General features: G+C 41.2%; 2 pseudogenes; both read right to left on the bottom strand.

Annotated features, from left to right (window-relative positions):
- Window positions 1-279: 279 nt before the first annotated feature.
- Window positions 280-18,426, bottom strand: LOC110771514 (putative jasmonic acid carboxyl methyltransferase 2; annotated as a pseudogene).
- Window positions 15,174-16,468, bottom strand: LOC110771540 (cytochrome P450 720B2-like; annotated as a pseudogene).
- Window positions 18,427-25,424: the final 6,998 nt, after the last annotated feature.

The raw sequence follows: 25,424 nt of genomic DNA, 5'->3' as shown, positions 1-25,424 counted from the left end.
TAAAAAGCTATTAAATGGCAAGAACTAACTCAAAATAAGAGGTGAATAACATGAAAAATCATGTGTAAAAATGAACCGAACAGTAATGACCCACATGCCTGAAAGTTCAGGTGGTATTTATGCAAATTTCCCTATTATATATATAAGTTGTCAAATAAATACAACTAGAAGCACCGGTTACAAACATATATAGTTATCCAAAATAATTCAACCAACCTGAAAAAAAAGATGGGGAAACATAAAGGAAATTATTCAATCTTTAATTTTTTTTTTTTGGAATCAATCCTTTTTAATGATCACAAGGACCAAATTGATGTATTTAGTTCTAGATTTTGATAAGTGATTATTGACGAACTCTGCGTAGCATTGAAACAGATGATTCATTATATCTTTTCCAAAATGAGATTCGAGCATTGACTCAACCACGGCTCTTACTGTCTTGGCCACTTTCTGGCCACTACCTAATGTTTGTGCAAATAATCTCGAGGGAGAATATTCGCTTTGTGATTCTTCAACCTTTGATCTTCATTCTTTCTCTTCCTCGATTCCTGTAAAAAAGACCGGAATAAATAGACCACACTTGGGGGGTGTTGGCCAAAGGCCCTCCGATGCCTAAGTTAGTTCGATTGAAACTAGGTGAAACAATAGCTAAAAAGGGTACATAGATTTCTCTAGGATGAGAATCGGGTGGCCGGAGCCGTGTGGAGAAAATATGGAGAGTGGAGAGTGGAGAGTGGAGAGTGGAGAGGGAGAGAGCTTCGGGTATTTTTCTCGGGTTTTATTGTTTGTGCCTAATAAATCTCGGTCGTAAAGCTGACCGAAGGGACTTCCTCTCGGCCCTAGCACCTGCCCATGAGCTGAAACATGGCGTTTCGTTGGGCATTTGCTTCCCTAAAAGACAAAAGAAAAGCTGCGAAGGCAGAATCCTCGCTGCGAAGGCAGAATCCTCTCGGCCTCTCGACCGCGGTATTATCGACCGAGGCCGAAGGACGCAAGAGCCACGGCCGAAGATATTAAGGTCACATCGCCACATGGCAGCAGGGTCCCACACTTCATTTAATGAAGTAACGCCTCTGTTTATTGCAGCAAATCCATTGGCCACAAAAAAACATTTAATGCACGAGGGAAGATGGGAAGTGACTGAAGTCAGGGTTTGGTGATGGGAATCAGAGTAGTTAGGCGCAAACATTCTCTCAAATATTCGTACAACTTGAGAGGTCATGTCATCAACCACCAGACCAGGGCATTTAATGCGTTCCCACGGCCAAAGGTGCATAACCCACGATCAGGGCCGCAACCGAGATTTACCGGGATTTATGGGGTCACACCACCATGCTTCATGATTCCAAATGTTGATTGGACTACCCACTTGCTCTGATCAGGCTCCACCATGCAGATTTTCAGCCTCGATTACTCCTCCAGAGCTCCTTCTCTAAATACCAAGCTCAAATTACATTCAAAGGGTTCAAACACCAAACCAAAAGCCTCCCACAGAGCAAATTATATTTTCCTGTAATGTACTTTCAATACCTTTACTTGCTTTCCTAGGAGTAGTGATAGATTGTAAGGAAAATCCATTCATCAATATATCATACGACCCTTGATTTTCAAGGCGCCGGAGCACCATCTTTGTTACTCTATCATCCACCCCATATATCATACGACCGTCGCTCTCCGAGCAAAGCGCCGGAGCACCGCCCAAAACCCACCATCAACACCACCACTAAACAGCCTTGTAGCTCAGGCCGTGAACCTAACGGCCGAGATCAGTTCCTCTCTCGGCCACAATCGTTTGATTAGGAGTCGTACTCAAACAGGCTCACCACTTAACCATTTTATCCAAACCGCATCACCATCTTGACGCACGGTAGACCGTGCTGGCACGCCTGCGCACAACAGCACCGCATCCAAAAGAAGGACGTCACGTGTTGACGCATATCCCCTCGGCTCGGAGCACCAGGCCGTGAGATTTGCGCAGCCAACATTTATAAGTAGGTTTAGATGTACCTTAAATGACGAATGAAGCCATCTCTTTATAGGAGCCTCGAAGGCTAGAGTTTCGTAGAGAATAAAACTCTTATTAGGAAGGAGTTTATTCTTTACCCAAATTGTAGAGATTGAGTCCATTAGGGATTTGATTGGGATTCAAATCTCCTAATTTGATGATGACTATATCTCCTTATTAGGATAATATCTGAATTAATGATATTATCTTATTAAATAAAGACAATATCCTATAATTAAGATATTATTCCTATTAATTAATTGGCCAAATAAATTAGTTCAATTAATTAATTTAAGGGATATTCTTCTTTTTCACGTGGCGTGCTATGATTGGAGATGAAAATATTTGCTCCCACAAATGCCCCCCCAGCTTATGCATGGAGCTTGTGTGGTATGTAAGAGATGAAATTATTTTTCGGGCTCTCCAACTGCGTCTGGGCTTTCTTCTGTTAGTTGGACTCCTTTTGCAGATTGGATTCCCAATTGGAGTAGGCTTTTGACTGTTCTTGGAGTTGGGTTCCCAATAGGAATGAACTTGCAATTCCTTCTTGACTCGTTGTCCAACTTGTATAAATACATGGCTTCTCTTCACTCATTTTCACATCGCAAACTTAACTTCTCTACTTTCTATCTTGAGAGAGATCTTGGAAAATTTGTACTGCTTATCGAAGAGAGGAATTGCCGTGCATCCCAAGGTAAGTCGAGCACGTATATTTTTTCTTCGTCTTCTCTTTTTTGCGACGAGGACCAGCTGGGTGGGACCAGGCTGGTTGTTATCGTGACTGGTGGATGAAGACGGTTGGAGCGGCGGTGGCCTTTGGTGGCTGCTGAGCGAGTATCAGGAGGAATTTGGTGGTCTGCCCTTGCTCAAGATGTTGAGAGATGAAAGTAAATTGGTCAAGACTCTGATGATCTGCCGGTTGGGCAGGAGGAGTGTTCTGCCAGACCCCCCTAAAAAAGGAAGGCTGATGTCAAGTCTTTAAGAAATGAAGCTGCGACTTCGTAGGCAAATGATGCGTCTCCGTTGAGGAAGAAGCCAAGGATCCCTTCTTCTGAAAAGACTCAAGTAGGAGCTGTTTCCCGTCATCAGCTAGGGTTAAACATCTCGTTGTTGCACATAGGAAGAATATTGGCTGTATTCGCAATATTCAGGATATTCCACTCAAGCCTCGTGCAGACAAGCTTGGAGACGGTGATCTGCTCTATGAAGTGGTTTGCTCACGAACTAGTTCTCCTATTGAGAGGCAAAAAGATACTGATATTCTTCTCCAAGGTTCAAGTCGTCTGCACCAGTGAAAGGATGGAGATCAAACTGGGAGGCCTGCTCATTTGCCCAACCATCACGATCTAACTGTTGAGTCATGAACATCCAATCGTGGAGTTGATTCAGCATTGTTGACTCCTTTGGAGGTGAGGATGGCGGCGGTGAGAAAGTCATCTACTCGGGAGAAGGGTTCTTCTACAACGTCAGCGGTTGATCCCAAGGTGGACAAGTCTAGTCCTGCAGAGGATGTAGGCGTGTCTGATCTCCTAAAGATGAACTTCCTATCAAGCCCGTTCGCTTGTGTCAAATTGGTTGATCATATCCATCAGGCTGGGGGTCTTGATACTTTTTCAAGTCTTTCCTTGGAAAAACAAAGGAAAGCAACAGTTCATTTGCTTCAAAAATGAGCGATTTTTGCTGTTGAGATTACACTCTGCCCTGACTTGTTCCTGTGCAAAGTGAGCATGTTAATGCTGTGAACATGGAAGGAACTGAAAAGAAGGCGGCCGAAGAGGCGGTAGCTGAAGAGGATGGTGCAGAGGAGGACGCAGCTAATAAGATGGTGGCAGATGTCACGGAGCAAGCAGGTGGAGTTGTTGAAGGTGTGGCAGATCAGGTGGATGCTGAAGAGGCTGCAGATTAGGGGTCTCCTGTCAGCGTCTTAGAGTAGATGAAGACTTCTTTATAGTCTGCTTTCTTGTTTATAATAATTGGTCTTGTTTGAACATCTTTTTATTTATTGAACTTGGCCGGTTGGTTAGCTTGCTATGGAAATTTCAGTTATTTTTTCAACTTCAATTTGCATATTGACTTGTGAACTGCTTGAATAACCAGCTAGTGTCTTGATTGTGTGTCTCCCTTAGGAAATTGACAAGTGTCAGGATCCCCCTTGAGGGACTCTGGGGATGTTCTATATCTCCCGTTGGATGTGTTCTCTTAAGAAATTAACAAGTGCTAGGGTCCCCTTTGAGGGACCCCGGGCATGTTCTGCATCTCCCGTACGATGCTTTGGTCGTCACCATACGTCTCCCGAAGAAAATTGCTTATGGGCAACTGCATGACTATCATGCCCCCATAGAAAACGGATAGGAACCTACATACCTCCTTTAGGAAGCATGGAAACCTCCCATAAAAAAATTCTAGGTGCACCCTTCATCTCTCTGAGGACGCTACGTTGCGGACTACGTCTCCCTAATGACGCTGTTTATGGGCAACTGTATGACTATCATGCCCCCCTAGGAAATGGATAGGAACCTGGATACCACCCTTAGGAAGCATGGAGACATCCCTTAGGAAATTCTTGGCGCACCCTGCGTCTTCCTTAAGATGCTTCTTTGAGGGTTGCGTCTCCCGAAGGACTCTATTTATGGGCAAATGTATGACTATCAAACCCCACTTAGGAAATGGATATGAACATGGATACCTCACTTAGGAAATTCTTGGAGCACCCTGTGTCTCCCTGAAGACGCTTCTTTACGAGTTGCGTCTCCTGAAGGACGCTTCTGGTCATCGCCTTGCGTCTCCCGAATGATGCTCCTTATGGGCAACCATCTTTCTTGGCGGGCACTGGTGGTAGAGGACCCACTAGATCAATGATCCATTGCATGAATGACCATGGATTGTTCTGCTGATGGTAGACTTCGGCAGGCAGGTTAGGAACTGGTTTGTACCGCTGGCAGCGATCACATTTCTAGACATATTCGGTGGAGTCGTGGTGCATTGTAGACCAGAAATAGCCTATGTTTAGAGCATTCTAGGCGAGTGACCTACCCCAGAGTGGTTTCCACACTCGCCATCATGAATTTTGCAGAGAACCTCAAGTGTTTGAGGGTACTTTATGCAGGTGAGATGAGGGCCGGAATATGATATGCGGATGAGCTTGTTGCCTTGCATGTAGTATCTTGCAGCCTTCTGCTGGACCTTCCTAGCTTCGGACGTGTCCGTTGGTAGATTTCCATTCATTAAGTAGTCTATGATGGGGTTTTGCCAGCTGGTGTCCTCGTCAATCTGCATTATGTCGATCGGCTCTATTTCTTCGATGCTTGGTCAGTTAAGGTATTCGACCTGGATGAAGCATCTGAACTGGTTATCAGGCGATGATCCTAGGCTTGCCAATGCATCTGCATGAGTGTTTTCTACTCGTGGAACTTGTTGGATGGTGAAAGTGGGGAATTCTTTTAGAAGTCTTTGGATTTTGTCGAGGTATTGGATCATTCTCGAGTGTACTCGCCTAAGGCTTGATTCGTGATTAGCCTAAGGCTTGATTCGTGATTAGCCTGAGAATCTGAGTAGATGACCAATCTCTTAATAGACAGTTCTTTCGCTAAGCGCAGTCTGATGAGCAATGCCTCATATTCTGCATCGTTGTTTGAAGCAGGAAAGCCTAGTGTGATGACTTATTCCAACAAGACTCCGTCTGGGGTGATTATGACGACACATACCCTCGCTCCCTTATGATTTGATGCTCCGTCTACGCGCAGCTGCCACATGTCGCTGGGTAGGTTTGGATCGGTAGGGGAGGTATCATCTGCTCTCGAATTTTTTTTGTTTTTAGTGACCAGCTTCTCTTCCTCGGCTGTCGGAGTAAACTCTACAACAAAATCTGCTAAAGTCTGGGCTTTTATAGCAGTGTTCGGCCGGTAGAGGAGGTCGTATTGATTGAGTTCGATGGCCCACTTCATGAGTCGCTGAAAGGCATTGGGGCTGTGGAGGATCAATCTCAAGGGGAATTATATCATAACAATTATCCGGTGAGTGTGATAGTAGGGCATTAGTTTTTTTTGTTGAAACTATAAGCAAAAAAAATGAGATTCTCCATTTTTAGGTAGCGAGTCTCTACGTCGAGAAATTTTTTTGAAGTGTAGAATACCGGATGTTGTGCCCCCAGCTCTTTTCGGATGAGAGCTGAGCTGACAGCTGAGTCGAACACCGCCAGGTAGATGTACAAGTCTTCGCTTGGTATCAATTTTGAAAGTAGGGGGGCGAAGTGAGGTAGGTCTTCAAGTTCTGAAAGGCTACTTCGCACTCTTCGTCCCACTTGTCCTTTTGTCTTTTCTTCAAGGCTTTGAAGAATGGGCTGCACTTGTCGGTAGATTTCGAGAGGAATCAGTTGAGAGCTGCTACTCTACCTGTTAAACTTTATATCTCCTTGATTGTGGTAGGTGACTTCATGTGCTTGATTGGATTTGGATATGCCTCAATTCCTCTTTGGGTGATTAAGTATTTCAAGAATCGGTCAGATGAGACTCCAAATGTGCATTTGCTTGGATTCAACTTCATTTTGTGTTTTCGGAGTAGGCTAAATGCTTCGGCAAGGTTTTTGATGTGGTCTGCTCGCTGGGGAGCTTTAACTAGCATGTTGTCTACGTAGACCTCCATAGTCTTGCCAATTTGTTCCTTTGGTAGGTTGCTCTGGTGTTCTTCAGCTCAATGGTAATGACTTTGTAGTAGTATATACCCCTTTTGATGATGAATGAGGTCTTTGCTTTGTCGTCTTCATGCATCATGATTTGATTGTAGCCGAAATAGGCGTCCATGAAGTTGAGCAGTTGATTGCCGAAAGTTGAATCGATGAGTTAATCTATTCTTGGCAGTGGAAAGTTGTCTTTAGGGCATGCTTTGTTAAGGTTGGTGTAGTCGATGCAAACTCTCCACAGGCCCTTATCTTTCTTTGCTACTAGAACAACGTTCGCCATCCATTTTGCATAAGAGACTTCTTCAATGAAACCAACAGCTAGGAGCTTGTCAATCTCGGCCTCGATTATGGTGACTCGCTCGGGAGCGAAGTTGTGTCTCTTTTGTGCTACTGGCTTGACAATTGGGTTGACGTGCAGGTGATGGCAGATGATCTGGGGATCGATGCTTGGCATGCCGGGTGGCGACCATCCAAATACGTCTTTATTGTTCTGGAGGAAGGATGTAAGCTCTACCTTCTCCTTCTGGCTTAGGCGCGAGTCGATCCGCGCTTTCTCTCTAGCTTGTCAGGATCCAAGGGTACCAATTCGACGTCCTCTTCGGGTTTCCATTGTTCTTCAGGAGAGACCTCTAGACGGATTCCCTCAACCTGGTCATGATGCTTTAATTGCTATAAGGGTGTAGCTATTCCCTTTCCATTCTGGCCTGCTTGGTTACTAGGAGCGAGATCTGATTGTTCTACTCACTTCAGATCTGCCTAATTCACAGGAAGGAACTGTGTGTGCTTGCCTTTCTTCAGCCATTTAGCATAGCATTTCCTCGCTATTACCTTATAGCTGTTGATTTGGCCAACATCGCCCCTAGGGATTGGGTAACAGATTTTCTGATGTGTGGCAAATGTGATGGCATTGATCGTGCCGATCCATGGTCTGCCAAGAATGCCATTGTAGGGTGAGACTACATCAATGACTATGAATGTTTTCGAGTTGAGTATAAGTGGAAAGTAGACGTCGAGATCTATCGTGCCCACGGTAGCTGTTGTTGCGCTATTAAAGCCAGTTAGTGACCTAGCTGATTTGTTGATCTTTGTTTGTTTTCCAGCCCATCTGCTAGATGACTGCCAGTTGCAGGATATTGGCTGCGCTGCCCTCGTCTGCATGGATACGGTCGACCATGACCTAAGCGATTCGAATGCTGATGACAAGGGTATCGTTGTGTGGCATATCGAGGTTGATTATTTCTTTCTTTTGGAATTCGATCACGGGATCGTCTTTTGCTGGTGGAAGGCCAGTCAGGATTTGGGAGATTATAGTGGCTTGTTTGATCTTCCTATTCTTTTCTTTGTTGGTCAGACCAGACTCCTCAGAGTCAGTTAGGATTGTGTTAATATTTATGAATTTTTGGGGTGGCTCCTTAGCGGTATCACGGTCCTCAATCTTCTGGATGGCCTGCTTCGCATTGAATTCCGTGCAGTGACCTTCTCTCACGAGTTTTTTGAGGTGTGCTTTCCAGGCAAGGCAGTTATTCGTAGTGTGCCCGTGCGTCCTATGGAAGGCACAGTATTTTATGATATCCCTCTTGTCTGGATCTCCTTTCAAGGGAGGCGATTTTCTTACCCAAGGTTTGTCCTTTACTTGGGCTAAGATTTGATGTATGAGGATGAAGAACTTGATGTAGTTCTCTTCTGCCGTAGCGTGTCCTTGTGGGTGCGACCTACGTTTGTCCTTATTCTTGTTGCTAATCCTGTCACTTCTTTGGCTTGTCCACTTGGTTTTCGTTGTGATTCGATCGTCCTCCCAGAGCGCATAGCATTCTGCGGTAGCGAAGACCTCTACCAGAGTCTGGCTGGGAGTGATAGTCAGCTCGCGGTATAAGTCATGCTCAGCTGGAAGACCTTTCTTGAAAGCAGAGGATGCTATTCGGCCATCGCATCCTACAATGTTAGCCTTTTCTGCTTTGAATCTCTTGATGTAATTTCGAATGGATTCATCGGACTTCTTGCGCAGTTTGTACAGGTGGTCAGGGTTCTTCTTGATCGTCCGGTAAGAAATGTATTCTTTGGTGAAGATGTAAGCTAACTCATTGAAGCTGCTGATCAACCCGGATGGTAGGGTGTGGAACCAGTCCTGAGCTACTCCTCCCAAAGTCATTGCAAACACTTTGCACATTAGCACGTCTTCAGCCTTATAAAGGATCATAATGCTCTTGAAGTGCTTCAGATGGCTTTCGAGATTGGAATCCCCTTTGAAGTATGTGAAAGAGGGCGTTGAGAATCGTTTCGGGGGAGCAGCTTACTCGATTTCGAAGGTGAAAGGTGAGGAGTTTGCTCGGTCTACCTCCATGCATAGAGCATCTTCAAAATTTTCGCCAATCTTTAAGTCTCGAAGTCAGTTATTTACAAGCTTCTCAACGTCTTCCGCACAGATGGCTAGTCGGTCACGTTGGTGACCTTTGCAATTTGGGCGACGCTGATTGACTTCCTTGTTGGTTCGCAAGGGTCAACCTTCTCAGTTGTTCGGCGAGGGATTTCCTGTAGCTTATCGACAAGAATTGGTTCTTCGGGAGCGAGCAGTGGAGCGTTTTTCTTCACGATCCTCATTGTGAAGGTCGTCAGGTTGACCTCCCTGAGGGCCTAGCCTTTCTTGAACATTTCCTTGCAGACCTAGGTGGGCGTGGATGTCAAGTCGTGGGCGCAGCCTTTCGCGCACATTGGTCCTTGAGCTTGTTCGGTTCATTTTTACACATGATTTTTCATGTTATTCACCCACTATTTTGAGTTAGTTCTTGACATTTTATAGCTTTTTACTTCCTTTTTGTGTTTTCTTAGATTTTGCCTTGGTTGGGATGAAAATGAGCTAAAAGTGCATTATTAGTTATAAATTCTGTTTTTGTTCATTTTCGTAGGTCAACTTCTTGGCCTGGGATCAACATGCTCTGGTGCTCGGATGAGGTCATGATCTTCATGAGACTTGTTCCAATGGATGTTAACTACAACATATCCAAATTTGAGCTCCATTGGACAAGTATTGCCTATCCAACCAATCCATCATGTTACCACAGTTCTGGAAATCCGGATTTGGCCAGCTTTTACCTCCCTTGTGTCATCTTAACTTCTTGTTACCATAACTCTTGGTAACAAGGAATTACATTTGTAAAATAGATATTTTCTGAGCTTTTGGCATCTTTGTGAAGTCAAAGCTCCATCATGGCAAGGGGACAATGGGCTAAGGCTTTATCAAAGGTGGTAGTTTTATATTAAAAGGTAAAAGCTGGAAAGGAGGAGAGAGGGAGGAGAAGTCAAAATTGCAATCTGATATTGGGAGCCTTTTGATCGTGGGAAATCAGGCTATTCCACATTCTACACAACTTGAGAGCAGCTTTTGGGGAGCTAAGAGCAAGGAAGGAGAAGGAGGTGCAGCCAAGGAAGAAAGGAGAAGACTTCCACCATTGAAGACTTCAAGCTTTCATCATTTCCAAATCTGTAAACTCCTTCTAGTTATATTTCGAGTTTGTATTTGGAATAAGTATGAGCAACTAAACTCCATAGCTAGGGCTTAGGTTGAAGCCCTAAACATGATTACCTTATTGTTTTGATGCTTGAGTGTATGAATTTCTAGATGTTGTTGATGAACCCCATTCACTAATTGAATTTTATGATTTGTGTTTGCTTCCTTTGCTTAATCACCTTAGGTTGTATGCATGTAGCTAAAGTTGAGAAGTTGTGTAAGATAACCAAGAACACAATTTCTAATTAGCAACAAATGATTGAACTTGTTTAAGTGAGCATCATGTGAATTGGTTTCTTGACAACAATTGATGAATTCCAATTCACCAAATTAATCTATCCTTGATGTGTGTTTTCCTTGATTGATTACCTTTGAAAGCATGCTTCTTGAGGTTGTTGGGATTATGTGTATCTTCATGTTTTCCTAAGCAATAGATGGATGGAGTAAGAACCATCCATGTGAATTGGTTTCTTGAATACCTAATGTAAACACCATGCTATTAGGGTTCTTGTGATGTTCATATTCTCTTTGAACTTAATGGGTTTTCCTTGCAATCGAATCGAAGTACGAACCATACCTAGGTTCGGTTATGAGGAGGGCACAAGTATTGTAGCACGAACCATGCACTTTACGTATATTAGAGAGAATCAATGCGTCTTGAGCCACGACCCATGGTCTTGATTGCGAACATCTTCATCAATACATTTAGAGTTCATCACTTGAGTATCCATGAACACGGGTAGAATTGTTTAGGGTGGATTCCGAAACCCTAGTGTTTGTTACATTTTAATTTCACTTTTTAATAATTCATCTCTGCCATTCACATTTAAATTCAAAGTCCATTTACTTTCATGCAATAGAAATAGGTCACTTGAACCAAATCAAAAAACCCCCCCAATGTGTGTGTGAGTTGCGTGTTTGACACGTTTTGTGTCTTTGTCACTGAATTTTGTTTGTTTGCGTAATTGTTTTGGACTTTTGGTCCGCGTTGTGTTCTTGCATTTTCTGTGCTGATTCCAACCGTATAAAGAACGTGAATTTTGGATAAACGGTTGGAAAGTTATAGGTCAAACACTGGACAGAGGTCGAAACTGAAAAACAGAGAAACGAATCTGTCCAAATGGTGATAAACGGGTGATAGAAAGTGCTGTTTGTGTTTTTCTTTGTTTTCTTGTGTTGTTTCATTTCTTTTATCTTCCTTACTTCATTTTTAGTTTCCAATTTGTATTGTGTTTGTGTGTTGTGTAAAATTAGTGTTCTTTACGTACTCAAATTAGAACTTATAGGAAACCGACAAGTTCTTCGTGGGATCGACCCCGTACTTACATAATCTATACTTCATTAGATTCGTGCACTTGCGGGTATTTTTAATTGGTTGTTTGCACATTAATTTGTGTCCTTTTAGGAATGCAACAGAGCTCAATCTAGATGAGAGACCCCGTCTGCTCTGAGTGTGGCTTGCAGATGCTTATGACATGTCGGCATGTTGACCGCGTTGTTGTCCCTCTCCTTGTTCGCTTACTCCTGCTCGACCTACCTGGTACCCATTGAACTGCCCATCAGCGCGTTCGTCCATCCTTATCTCTTCGCCCTGTTGTCCAAGGCCAAGGTTTTGAGCCAAGTTTATTTGGTTGAGGAGCTGCCTCATCAAATTATTTTGGTCGTCCATTCTCTAAATTAGCTGGTCAACTCTCAGATTGAGGTCTACTTAACTTCGTGGATTGGGAGGAGAGAAGTGTGTGGAGCCCAATTGCACACGGGTTAGGGTTTCATTGGAGGTGTACGCAGGAGCGTACGTTGAGTGTAGAGGCAATGAAGGGAATGATTGAAGTTGCTCCAAGATCGGGCCTAAGTCGGCGATGGTAGTGAGCCCACCCTGATGGGAGGTTCCACCATGCTCGGCGACGACGCTATGAAGGTGGCTAGATCCAGCCACGGGGCCTTAAGATGGTATGACGACGGCAGAGGTAGATGCGGTGGTCCCAATTGCGGGCCGGACAGGTGGCACAGTGGTTCCAGCCACATGAGGTGGCTGTTGTGGTGCGGCAACAAGGGTTTGTTGCGGGTTCATGGCGGCGAGAGGTGGTGGTGCCACCATGTTGATCGCAGGATCGTGGGAAGAGTGGCTTTGGGCCGTCATGGATTGAGCCATCTCGGCGGTCTTGTCGCTTGCTTCCAACCATGATTTTTTGGAAGGCTTCAGTGGATTGGAAAATAGGAGGAACGGATTCCTTGAACAAGCGTTGAGTATAACTCATGCTCTCAATGAAAGCACCAAATGTTTGTGCAAATAATCTCGTGGGAGAATATTCGCTTTGTGATTCTTCAACCTTTGATCTTCCTTCTCTCTTTTCCTCAATTTTTGTAAAAAAGACCGGAGTAAATAGACCACACCCGGGGGGGGGGGGGGGGGTGTTGTCCAAAGGTCCTTCAATGCGTAAGTTAGTTTGATTGAATCTAGGTGAAACAATAGTTTAAAAAGGTACGGAGATTTCTCTAGGGTGAGAACCGGGTGGCCAGAGTTGTGTGTGGTGGCCGGAGCCTTTTGGAGAAAATATGGAAAGTGGAGAGTGAAGAGGGAGAGAGCTTTGGGTATTTTTCTCGGGTTTTAGAAGTAGGTTTAGATGTACCTTGATTGATGAATGAAGCCATCTATTTATAGGAGCCTCATAGGTTAAGGTTTCGTAGAGAACAAAACTCTTATTAGGAAGGAGTTTATTCTTTACCCAAATTGTAGAGATTGAGTCCATTAGGGATTTGATTGGGATCCAAATCTCCTAATTTGATGATGACTATATCTCCTTATTAGGATAATATCTGAATTAATGATATTATCTTATTAAATAAAGATAATATCCTATAATAAAGATACTATCCATATTAATTAATTGGCAAAATAAATTGGTTCAATTAATTAATTTAAGAGATATTCTTCTTTTTCAGGTAGCGTGCTATGATTGGAGACGAAAATATTTGCTCCCACACCTACCATATCAAATGTGATGCAATTCTTGATCCCCACCGCCATCCCAATCAATTTCAAACGCCTCCAAGCTATCCATTAAGAATGACCCTTCTTTTTTAAGCTCCAAGCTCAATTCCTCTTCACATGGGGCATAGTAGGGAGCGTTGAAGGAATCAACCTTTTCCTCTGCAATAAGACCTTGCACCTATAAAACAAGTTAGTATCTAAGCTAATGGATTAATGGGATAATGCAATGGGAAAAAAAGAAGAATGGGTGTTGCTATTCAGATCGCATCTACCAATTACATTGTTAACTATCTCTTTAATATATGTGGTTCTCACGTACACTTGTGGGACGCACCTCTATTAGAGAGGTGGTCAGCAAATTTAATGACTATCTTAAAGGATATGTTTTTTTTCCTACTCTTCTGGCAATATGAAAAGCTTAAATTGCCGTTCTTCATTACATACTTGTATCTGGTTTGATAATTTTCATTGTATTTTGATATGTTTGGTTTACAGATCCCTCAAGGATCTTCCTTGTAATATTTCCTTTGTTTCAAAACAAGAACAAAAAAAGCTTAAATTGCTATATAAGCTAAATATTGTGGATACCTCTGAAACCAAGGTCATCAATGCGTGGGCTAAAAGCTCCCACTGGTAGCAACTGGCTGGAGTTGTGGGGTCATAGGATGGCCTGCCCATGAGCGACAATTCCACCAACCATTTCTTCAGCGCGGAACTTGAGAAACAATGAAAAATCGTTACAGCTGGTTCAACAATGCTAGCTGAATTTCTAGCCTGTTATGAAGCTACTTCTAGGTTATATGGTTGATAACTTTCATAACTTTCATTATTAGTGTAAGTGTGGTGGAATTAATACACAGACCTATACAACTATGGAATGACAATAGTGCAGCAGTGCTATTTGCAAAGGGAAACAAAAGAACAAGAGGTTCAAGGCTATTGGATGTCAAATTCATAATAGTCAAAGAAAAAATAAGTCAAGGATACACTACTATAGATCACATAGGAACATATCAAATGATTGTAGATCCGCTTACTAGGGGAGTACCAAATGTTGTTTTTCATAGGCATGTGTCTAGTATGGGATTGACAGCTGACATGGATGCCAAAATCAGTGGGAGCTCATTTTGTTTTCAAGTTTTAAACAATTGTTTTGTTTTTTAGTATTTTCGATGGATGTTGATTCAGTTTGGTTCAAATTAAAGTTAACTTTGTTTTAAAATTATGTTGTTATGTTTTGAAAAACACATGAGTAACATTTAGCAGCATTGCTAGCTTAAAGAAGCTGTGCATGGTAATGTATTCATGACAGTGAACACAATAAGACCTTGGTAGTCAAATCAGAGACATTGAGCAAACATGGTAATGTCTTAGCTTTTACAGTATACCATGTTGTTCTACTGTTTAATCTTGATCAAAGTTTATGTGGCTTTAAAGAGTGATGAGTGTGGTTATAAAGACCTTGAAGTACAAGATATTCAATGAAGTCTTGATGACCCCTCCTCATGCTTTACAGTTGAGAATTGCTTAGTTGGAATTAGTTTGAGTCATATTTCACAAGGCCTTGAAGTGATCTATGCAAACACTCTTATGATTAATCGACCAAGTGGGAGAATGTAAGACAATTCATTGTCTTAACCACGAATTGTGGTCTTCTAATCATGTGAGGACTCGAGAAGTTTGCATGTTCAAGAAGTATACTCAGACTTATCGGATTACCTCTGTATAAAAGCTATCCTAATTGGAATGCAAGAGATAATAGACTTCCTAACTCTACATGGATTGAAACAACCTAATTCTAATGCAATTGGAACACTCAACTGCTCCTTGATGGGCAAGGCATTCGAGTGATGCATATATATATAGAGGTCCCTTCTCTAGCAACAACACCTGCTAAACCAGTTCTCACCCCATCTAGAGAAATAGCATTGCAATGTTGCATAGAGAAGAAGATCCTCTACAGGCAATATGTTTGATCAAGGTTAGTGTTAAGTTATGAAAGTCTAGTACATGTTAAGATATTATCTTGGATCTACTCATCTGTTAGCCCACCGCCATTAGTGGCTGCTCCCTTGCATGCTTTATCATCCTCATCCAGAAGCCGTTGCAGAAAATCTTCACCATTATCTTGTAACCCTCTTCTCCTTTCACTCATTGCCTTTCCAATTATGGCCATGATTTTCTTTCTGGCCTAAATGAAATGATCATACTTGACAGAGGTTAGTTTTTGACAATTTGAGCCTACAATCCCATCTATGAGCTCTTGTGCTTTAATTTTGAAGAGTTACTTACCTGAAGGCCGTTGTAAAACCGAGTCCCGGGTAACCTGAGAGGTAATGCAAGCATTGCTTCACAAACATGAACCACCTCCCTCTCTAACACCTCTAATTCATATCCGCTTTACAGCCTTATCAACATCTTGCACATAGCTTTGCAAGTTATCTGCTCAAAATGAAATTTACATCAAACACCTTATTAAATAAGAATCGCAAACAGAACGAGTTTTGAATGTTTGCTTTGGTTCAATAATCTTAGTGAGCCCATGATATAGTTATAAAAGCTGATTGTTGGGTTATTTTTACAATTAATTAAAGTTTTGGGCTTCGATCCAGAACTTGGAATCCTTAATGTTTGTTTATCTGAAGTGCTTCATCTTGTATAACCACAGTGCTTCTGTGTTCCCAGCTTCTGAGAGCATCAACAATGAGTTGATCAAACTGTTTGATGAAAACTGATAAAGAGCTCGTGGAGAACAAATTGGTTAGTTGGCTTAGCTACGAATTAGTTTGTGGTGTTGGTGAGAAGCACAGAGCAGACTTTGATTTCCCACTAGCTCACCAATTGACCTTATGTATCTCTTGCTGAATTTCCCTGAGTCATTGTTTAAGATGGCCTTGGCTGACTCTGTGCTCGAAACAAAGACATGTGTCTCTCCAAATATGTTGGTCCGGAAGCAATTTCCGTGCCTGCATTCACAGCAAACAGAGTAACAAACTAGCTGTGCTATAGCCTATAGAAGAACATATGATTTTTCCCACTAAGTTACAGTGAGGAGACTTATAAGTTATAAAAGACCAAAGGTTAGGTCATGAACAGAGAGGGAGAGAGAGAGAGAGAGGTGTTACCAGAGACGGCGAAGTTGGACAAACTCATAAAACCTATTAATGGCAGCCATGAACTGTAGGGTCTCTCCAATCAACGGCAATCCTTGACTGCCTGGAGGAATATCAGCCGTTGATTCTTGATTATTGGACTTCATAATATTACAGCGTAACAACCAAAACTATAAGCTTCGTGATATGGCAACATGGAAGGCATATTTTTCCTGCAGCTACAATTTTGCTCCGCAGGTTGGGTTGGTAGTAGAATGATACGAAAATTTTGTTGTGCAATTTTAAAGAACATTGAAAGAGAGACGTCTACGGTGGAGGAAAATTGGGTTGGTGTTTTGGCCGACAGGCCTTTATGGCTATCTTTGTAATTATTAATTTTTGAAAAGCCTTTTGAGTTGAGCTTCAATGCTCCATTCATTGAAATTGAACTAAGAAGCCTTGGCCATCACTACTATCACTTTGGCACTAAAACATTATCGGGTGGTGCTAGAGGCACCAACTTTGGGCACCAACTCTCTAATAGAGGTGGAGCCCGCCAATACAATGGGTCTCACGCTCTATTAGAGAGTTGGTGCCCAAGGTTGGTGCCTCTAGCATTTTCCAACGTTATCATGGTGCGCTGCCATAGAAAGCGCGCCCGAGTGGTTGATGCTGACAAAATTAACCCCACCACCATGCCTTGGATTGGAAAGGCACAAAATGTCTCTAGAGACTTGTCAAGGGTAACGCAAAATGACTGAATTGAATGAAAAGAAAATTAAACTTCTCCATTATCTTATATTACATGAATAAGATCATTGCTTTCTGATGACTGAAATGATCAAATTGGTATACTTGGTTCTAAACTTTGACAAGTGATCCCCCAGGAGCTCTGCGTACTTTCGAAACAGATGATTCATTATATCTTTTCCGAAATGAGATTCTAGCATTGACTCAGCCACGACTCGTATGCTCTTGGCCACTCGCTGCCCACTAGCCACCATATCATCAGATTCACCACCACTGGCATCCCGATCCATTTCAAACGCCTCCACACGGTCCATTACGAACGACCCTTCTTTCTGTACCTCCAATTTCAATTCCTCTGCACATGGGGCATAATAGGGAATGTTGAAGGCATCAACCTTTTCCTCTTCAATAAGACCCTGCACCCATATGCATATAAATATATGACATATTATGTTAATCAAGTAAAATAGCCATGATGAAACTAAATTATTAAGACATATACCTCAGAAACCAGGGTCATTAATGCATGGGCTAAGAGCTCCCACTGGTCGCAACTCTCTGGAGTTGTGGGATCAGAGGAAGGCCTGCCCAAGAGTGACAACACCATTCGTCCTCCGCCAACTACTTCTTCAGCGCGGGACTTGAGAAACGATGAAAAGTCTTCGTGAAACTGAAGTGAATATGCGTCCAAAACGCATTGAGGGCTGGTCTTAGAAATGTAAATCTTTCCCTTGTTAAAGGCCGAGCCAGCTGCCTCCGCCGGGGTGTTGCTGAGGGCAGGGGGGACCCGAGAGAGCCAGTGGATACTACAAGAAGAGTGCACAAAATGCAAAGTCTTGGCCGGAAATAACCTACCGTGAAACGAACCGGGTACCGCAGAAACAAAGACCGACCCAAATTCAGGACCTTTCTCTTGTTTCAAGTTGTTGTAGAATGCAGGGAGTGACATAGAAATGGCGTTGAAGTCGTTGCTGAAGAGGTCATTGAGGTACACTCTGAACTCTGTTGTTGATGATGGGGACAGCTGGAGGCCGAGGCTGCTGCGTTTCGCATGTATGGCATCCATGATGTAGGAGATGGGCAGTAAGGTGTTGGGTCCAGATGAGCAACCCAAATCGGCAATCCCCATGCTCTCTATATTATTTGAGCTCAATATTTCTAGCACGGCTTCATGAATGATTGGCTTTGCAACCGATAATATTTTGCCCTACAAAAATAAAATTGAATTATAATGAAATGATCATAATAATATGGATTGAGGAGCTAAGAAGTTAATGAATTAAAGATGGAAAGCCAATAATATAATAATTCTGTTTAATTAATTTGTACCTGCACTTGGGAGTTTTGAGCATAACCATTCTCGCCATCTCCTTTGTTCATGTGAAGTATTTGGTTCACCTCCATCTCTCTCTTCTCTCTTCTCTCTATCCTCACTAGGACCTATACTCATCAGTAATTAAAACCTTCACGTCTGCTGCTGCTGCTGCTGCTTCTGCTGCTTATTTATATAATTAAGCAACTCGTCCATGCTGTCGGTTGTCATGTGTTTCATTTTTCGAAACCAATTGCATGTAGCGCATGTGCCTGTGCATATATATTATATTACTAGCACATGCTGCTACAGGTACGTAGGAGGGCGCTTCTCCGTTGCGAAGTCGAAGGCGGTCCTACCCTAAGGGCAGGGTAGGCAGCCGCCTACTCTATTTTTTGCCAAACCAAGTATTACCCAATATTTAATACAATTATATCTCTTCTGCTTACTCAATTATATCTCTTCTGCCTACTCAATCCCAACTCACTCAAATGTTTTCCCTTAACAAAAACAATAGCCCAGCCCACTCAAACTTTCTCATTTAACAAAAACAATAAAAGCAATATCAACTCAAATGCTCCAACCCAGCCGACATTCTCCACTCCAACCCCATGGGGCATGCCCACTTATATTATACTTCAAAAAAATAAAAAGAGTAAAAAATGCTTGACTGGATCTCAGAACTAGAAGATTATCTTAACTCAGGTACACGTTTTTGTTTATTAATAGGAAAAATAACAAATCAGAATCAGCTTAAGTTTTTCAATATATTTGATCCTTGGAGTTAGCTTTTGTTATGCTGAAACAAAGACATAAACTACATAGCAGCTCCAGTTTCATTTTAAGACTCTAGTCTTGGTCTTGCAAAATAAGTCTCCGGAGATGGGGAATCTTTAATAATTGTGCAACACGATCTGGCCATTCACATTCCCCATGTTTCCAGCAGGAAATTGTGCCAAGCAAAGAGAGGAACATGATCTGACAAAATAATTATAATTTAAATAAAAAATATTTATTCCTTTTTCATTTTCCAATAATTTATTAGATAGAAATCTTGTAATGTTATAATTTGATGATAATTTACGCATATTGAGAGGATCAAACCTCCAAAATATTCATAGGCATATGCGCTTAGTCGTTGAAGTTTCATGATTTGTTTTGTAATCTCAGTTTTCTTTGGATCACATATTGAGAATTTGTTTGATTTTTGGTTGTGATGTTTGATTAAATAGGTTATCTTTTATTATGTTGGATCACAATCGGAACCCTAAGAAAACAAAAAAATTGTTCTCTTTTTTTAAGAAAAAGAATGATGGGTCATCATCTATTACAATGCTTTTGTTAAGCTTTTATTTATGTATAGATATGCATATTTTAGGGTAAGGCTCATTATGTCCCCATTTACTAGGTGTATCTTTTTATTTTTATGAATAAAATTCACTTGTACCGTCGAATTTTTAAGGTAATTAAGTTTCGCCTACTTGGCTTTTGAATCCTGGATCCGCCACTGAGTCCAACAATACGAATCCGCATTGTGAAAGCAGGATGAGAATCGCACAGTCAAAAATTCAATTCAGTAACGAATCTGCATTGTTGGACTTCGCAACGGAGAAGCATCTAGGTACATAGTGCTAATGATGTGCATGTATATATATAGATTTTTCAAATAAGTTTATTTGAGGAATATCTTTGTAGGGCCCATCATATATTGTATTTTATTAAGGATTAATTACAGTTTAGTACCCTATAGTTACACTCTTAAGACATGTTAGTTCCTATCTTTTCAATTTTAACAATCACATACCCTGATCTTTTAAATTTGTTACAATATGGTTCCACCGTTAGGGTTTTCGTCAGTTCTCTCTATTAGTTGCCTACGTAGCACTATAGGACCCACATTTTATTTTATTTTTTAAATTTAAATTGATTAAAATATTAAAAAACCAAAAAAATAAAAAAAATTTAAATTTTTTTTAAAAAATCTCGCTCTCTCCTCCAATTCCCGAATTTCTTCCTCATGTTTTCTTCCCCCTCCCAGATTTCTTTCCTTCCCCAATTTCTTCCCCATCCAAGATTTCTTTCCTCCCTTGATTTCTTCTCCCCCCCTCCTTCCTCCCGATTTCTTCCCCATAGTACCACAAGAAACAACACACTGGCAATATAAGCATCAATAATCAACCGCACATCTATTACAAAGAAAACCAATCAATCCTGCCTCAAAAACCATAGTCTGATAACACCCCAGAAATCAAATCATGCAATTATATGAATAAAATATTAAATTTCTTCCCCCTCCCAAAAATCATTCCTTCCAATTTCCTCCCCCCAATTCTTCCCGATTTCTTCCCCTCCATGATGGCGTCAGGGAAGTCCAGATCGAGGGGATGGAGATGAGGGGCTGGTGGTTGAACTTGAAGAGGAGCAAGTCGATCCAGGAGGTGAGGTCGGAGGGGTTGTAGAGAAAGGCGTCGGAGGCGATCTAGGAGAGGTCATTGGGGGAGTTGACCATGACGGTCTTGATGCGTTCAAGGGGCTGAGTGACATGTAGGTTAGAGGAGCGGACCTTGTAGCTGGCATCGGCCATAGAGCCTTCGATCTCAGCAGATGGTGGAAGAAGAAATCGGAGAGAGGGGGGAAGAGGAGATAATAGATCTGTGTGGGGGAAGAGAATAAATCTGGGTGGGGGGAAGAAATTGGGGGAGGGAGAAGAAATCTCGGTTGGGGGGAAGAAATCGGGTCTGGGTTTTTGGGTTCGTGGGGATGTGGTTGCAGGCTGGGGTGTGGATAGTTTGCAGGTGGTGGTGTCATGGGGTAGAGAGAGAGAGAGAGAGAGCTGAGTTCTGGGTTGGTTGCAGAGAGAGAGAGATAAAATTAAAAAATAAAAATTATTTTTTTATTTTTTATTTTTTTGGTTTTTAATATATTATTCATATTTTAATTAATTTAAAATTAAAAAAATTAAAAAATATGGGACCCACAGTGCCACATAGGCATTTAATAGAGAGATCTGACAGAAACCCTAACGGCGGAATCATATTATAACAAATTTAAAAGACCGTAGTATGTAATTGTTAAAATTGAAAAGATATGGACTAACATGTCTTAAGGGTGTAATCATGTTTGGTAGGCCTCATTAGACTGGATTGGACAAAATAATACTTGAAACCCATGTTTGATTTGAGAATGGACTAACTTAAATGAGACTATATAATCCAACAGTAAAAAAAACAGCTCGCTCGCCCTTCTAATATAGTGAGGCCGAAAATTGGTTCTCAAAATAGCGCTCTCGCTGATTAGAACAAGCGAGTCCGACACAGCGCAAACCAGTTTCTTCTTCTTCACCTGCGTCGTGATATCTTGGTGCAGTGTGTATCGATTTTGCCACACAATTCTGCCATTGACCTTCACGACGGATTTGATTGCAGGAGTGATAAGCAATTGAAATATTTCGCCCTTCTGAGGGTGCCATCCATGTGGGTCTTGATTGCAAGAGTGAATTTCTTGTTTCTGATAATGCTTTCAGGCCACCTGAAATTACAGAGCCTATGAATGTTGTGAATAGCATGGTCATCAACCAATTGAACGACTCTGTTTGTAATTGAAGTGGGCTTTGTGGGTTTTCAATCGTTGATATCAGCGACATCGCAGATTCCTGAACCCAAATGCACGAAAGTTTTGCTTGTTTCTTTGTCTTATTGTGTTGCCATTATTGCTGGGTCAGAGTCCATTGGTTTTGTTCATAAGATTAATAGGTTTCAATCTTTGAAGAATTGGGTTTGGGGGCTTAATGCTTCTGGTGTTGTGCAAGAGTCCATAGCACAACATGCACTCCAACTGTTTGCTTAAATGTGGCACTCAGCTGGGTTATGCAATGGGGTGGTAATGCAATTCTTGATTTTGATTTTGGCTACCACATGGGCATTCCAGATAGAGGTAGTGGTGAGTTTCTCAAGAGTTGCTTCATTGGAGGACTAATGACATGCTTAGTCATTGGTTTGGCACCAAAATATGCCAAATTTTAGTCTTTTTGGCAGTTGTGTTGAGTAGTCTAGCTTATCTATTAGATAACTTGTCCCCTATTTTGTAATAAATAGATGCAAGACCAAATTTCCGAATTTTTCTTGTATCTCATGGTGCCAAATTTAATTTCATGGTCCAAATTGCTATGAATGGGCTTGATGGCATTTTTGGAATGCTTTCTTTGTTGATTTGTTATGACTTTTTGGAAAAATTCTAACTTTGACATTTACATGTAAATTTGGTATCTAGAAAGTATGTTCACAGTTTTAAGATCTTATTAAATTATATTTAATTATCTATAAATTATTATATTTAAATATTTAAATAATTATTTTTTAGTCCGACACAGCACCAAACATAGGTCTTCATTATTTTTACAATCCAGCTTTTTAGTCCGACGCAGCACCAAACGTAGGTCAGTACTTAATCCAGCTTATTCCAATCCTAGCTAATCCAAGACAGTCCCAGGATTTAGGCTTAGTTTGGAGTTGCTTAACTTAAAAAATAAGCAGCTTTGAAAAAAAGTTTTGGAGATTTGGGTGTTTGGTAAAACAAATTCAAGCTGCTTATTTAGTAAGTTGCTGTCATTCAAAGCTAAAAAACAGAAGCAGCTCACAACATGCTTCTAAGGCCACTTCCAGCAGAGCCCGAAGGCAAGGGCTGGGGGCCTACTGTAGCCCAAAAACTGATTCCAGCAGGAGGGGTTGGCCCGGGCAAGCTGTGGGGGCCACGAGCCTGGGCTGGCCCGAAGGGGGAGGGGGCCCGAGCTGTTGCCTGCGGGCTGGATGACGTCAGCGCGCTATAGTGCATCCAACATCTCTCTGCCAAGTGTCGCGTTCTGGGCTCTCCGATCAGAATTTTTCCTCCAATCTAACGGCAGCCAATTTTTGTGCAATAAAAAAATGAAAAAAAATCGAAATTTTTAGAAAAAAATACCCAAAAATTCTGTAATTTTTTTTTCTACAAATACCTACCAAAACTTTTCACTTTCAACACCAAATCCTCATATATTTTCTTCTAATTATACTATTATTCACTTTTTACTCGAGTATTGACAAGTACGAACCCAAAAATTTTATCCGAAAATATTGTCCAAATTAATTGTTTAGGTAAACAAATTTGTAAAAAAACAAAAAATTGAATAGTACTTGCCCTTTGCTCGGGCAACTGCTGGAAGTGGAACTTACTTTTTACAAGGGCTGACACTATTCATATGAATAGTGTCAGCCTTAGCCCCCCCTTTGCCATGGCAAGGGTTTGACTGCTGGAAGTGCCCTAAAAACTGCTGCGCGGAGAAGCATGCGGAGGGTTTAATGAAATTTTCATATTACCCATATTGCCCTTATTTGTTTCAAACAATTACAGGCTTTTATCCTCGTTATCCCGGTTCGAGCCTCCCAGTAGTTGTTCCTCTTGGATTTTTTGTAGTTGTTTTGTTTTCTCTCTGCAACTTGCTCACCTCATCCTCTCTCTGCAACTTTTTCCCTTCCTCAATCCCTCAAAGCTACCAACTCAACCCAAAACCCCACCAACCCAGCTTCCTATTTTACAAACCTAGAAGATCTGCGACTTGGAAGGGAATGAAGATATGCATAAAAAATAAAGAGAGATCGGAAGGGAGAGAGAGACAAGGATAGAGAACTAGGGAGGGAGAGAAAGCAAAATCAAAATTGCAAATGCTCGACTTCATGGCGTATATATAGATATACTTCCACAAACACAAATTTGTATGAAATCACAACAAAAACAAGTTTTGTCTTGAATATTTTGGATGAGGAAGATGACGAAAGAAAAAAAGAGGGGGGGAGGGGCTGGGGGGGGGGAAGGAAGAAGAAAGGAGAGAAGGAGAGAAGAGGGAGAGGAAAAAAAAAATTGGGGCCCGTGAAGGAAGAAGAAAAGAGAAAGCAGAGGAGGGAGAAAGAAGAAAAAAAGGGGAATGGAGCCTGGAAAGGAAGAAACAGAGGAAAAAAAAATTGGGGCCCGTGAAGGAAGAAGAAAAGAGAAAGAGAAAGAAAAAAAAAAGAGGGGGAATGGGGCCTGGAAAAGAAGAAGAAAGGAAGAAACAAAAGGGAGAAAAAATATTGTAACCGAAAAAAGGGAGAAAAAACTATACATTTTTTATTTCTTATGATAATTTTAGGTTTTAAAAAAAAATTCATCATGGTGCCCTTTATTGTCATTATACACTCTCACAGCACTTCTATAAAAAAGTTTACCAAACATTATAAGACTGCTTTTTATGCTCACAGCACTTTTACAAATATAGATTATCAAACACTTTGCTGCTTCACTTCACAGCTGTTTATTTTCACAGCACAGCAGAAACAGTTTTTTTTAAAAGCACAGCAATACCAAACTAAACCTTAGTCCAGTCCATGACAGTCCGCCGTACCAAACGACCCCATAGGGTACTAAACTGTAATTAACCTTTTTATCAATCCAAACTGTCTATTTTGTAGATATTCATTAGAATATCATCTCTGCAAAAAATTACTTAAATCCGATATCATTTTACCACTCAATTAAATTATTGACATTTTAGTACTTTCTTGAAGCATCGTGTTCATTGATTTTGTAGGACATAAATAGATGTCGAAACAATTTCCGATTTGCCTAATTTTTTGCAAGGATGATCTATGAATGAAGACTTAAAAAATAGATGATTTAGATCGTTGGAAAAAAAATTCGTAGTGTACCTTTAAAAAGGGCAATTATTCTTTTGCTTTGTTTTTTGTGCTTTGTTTTTCATCACTTGTCGTATCAAAGATAGTAAGACTAACTTGGTTGTGATGAGTTTTCTTCTTCTTCTAGTTTGCAATTTTCTGATTTGAAATTCTAACCCATATTTGGGGAAATTAAAAAGAAAAAGATTGAAGTTTAACTAAGAAAAAGAAATTGAAATTTACCCAAATCTGGATTCATCATTCATGATGCACCAATATTAGATAACCAATATATCCAAAAACCATTGAGTTCTTACCTCTAACATACCAACGCAACATTGAGTTATCAACCAAGCAATCAACTACTGAACAATATGCCACTTTGATTTGTATAAGGATTTCTCTCT

This window comes from Prunus avium, chromosome 1, assembly GCF_965620075.1.
Source record: "Prunus avium chromosome 1, drPruAviu1.hap1.1, whole genome shotgun sequence".
In the NCBI taxonomy this organism is placed as follows: Eukaryota; Viridiplantae; Streptophyta; class Magnoliopsida; order Rosales; family Rosaceae; genus Prunus; species Prunus avium.
Note: the sequence above shows the minus strand (reverse complement) of the source record. Positions and strands in the feature narration are given on the sequence as shown.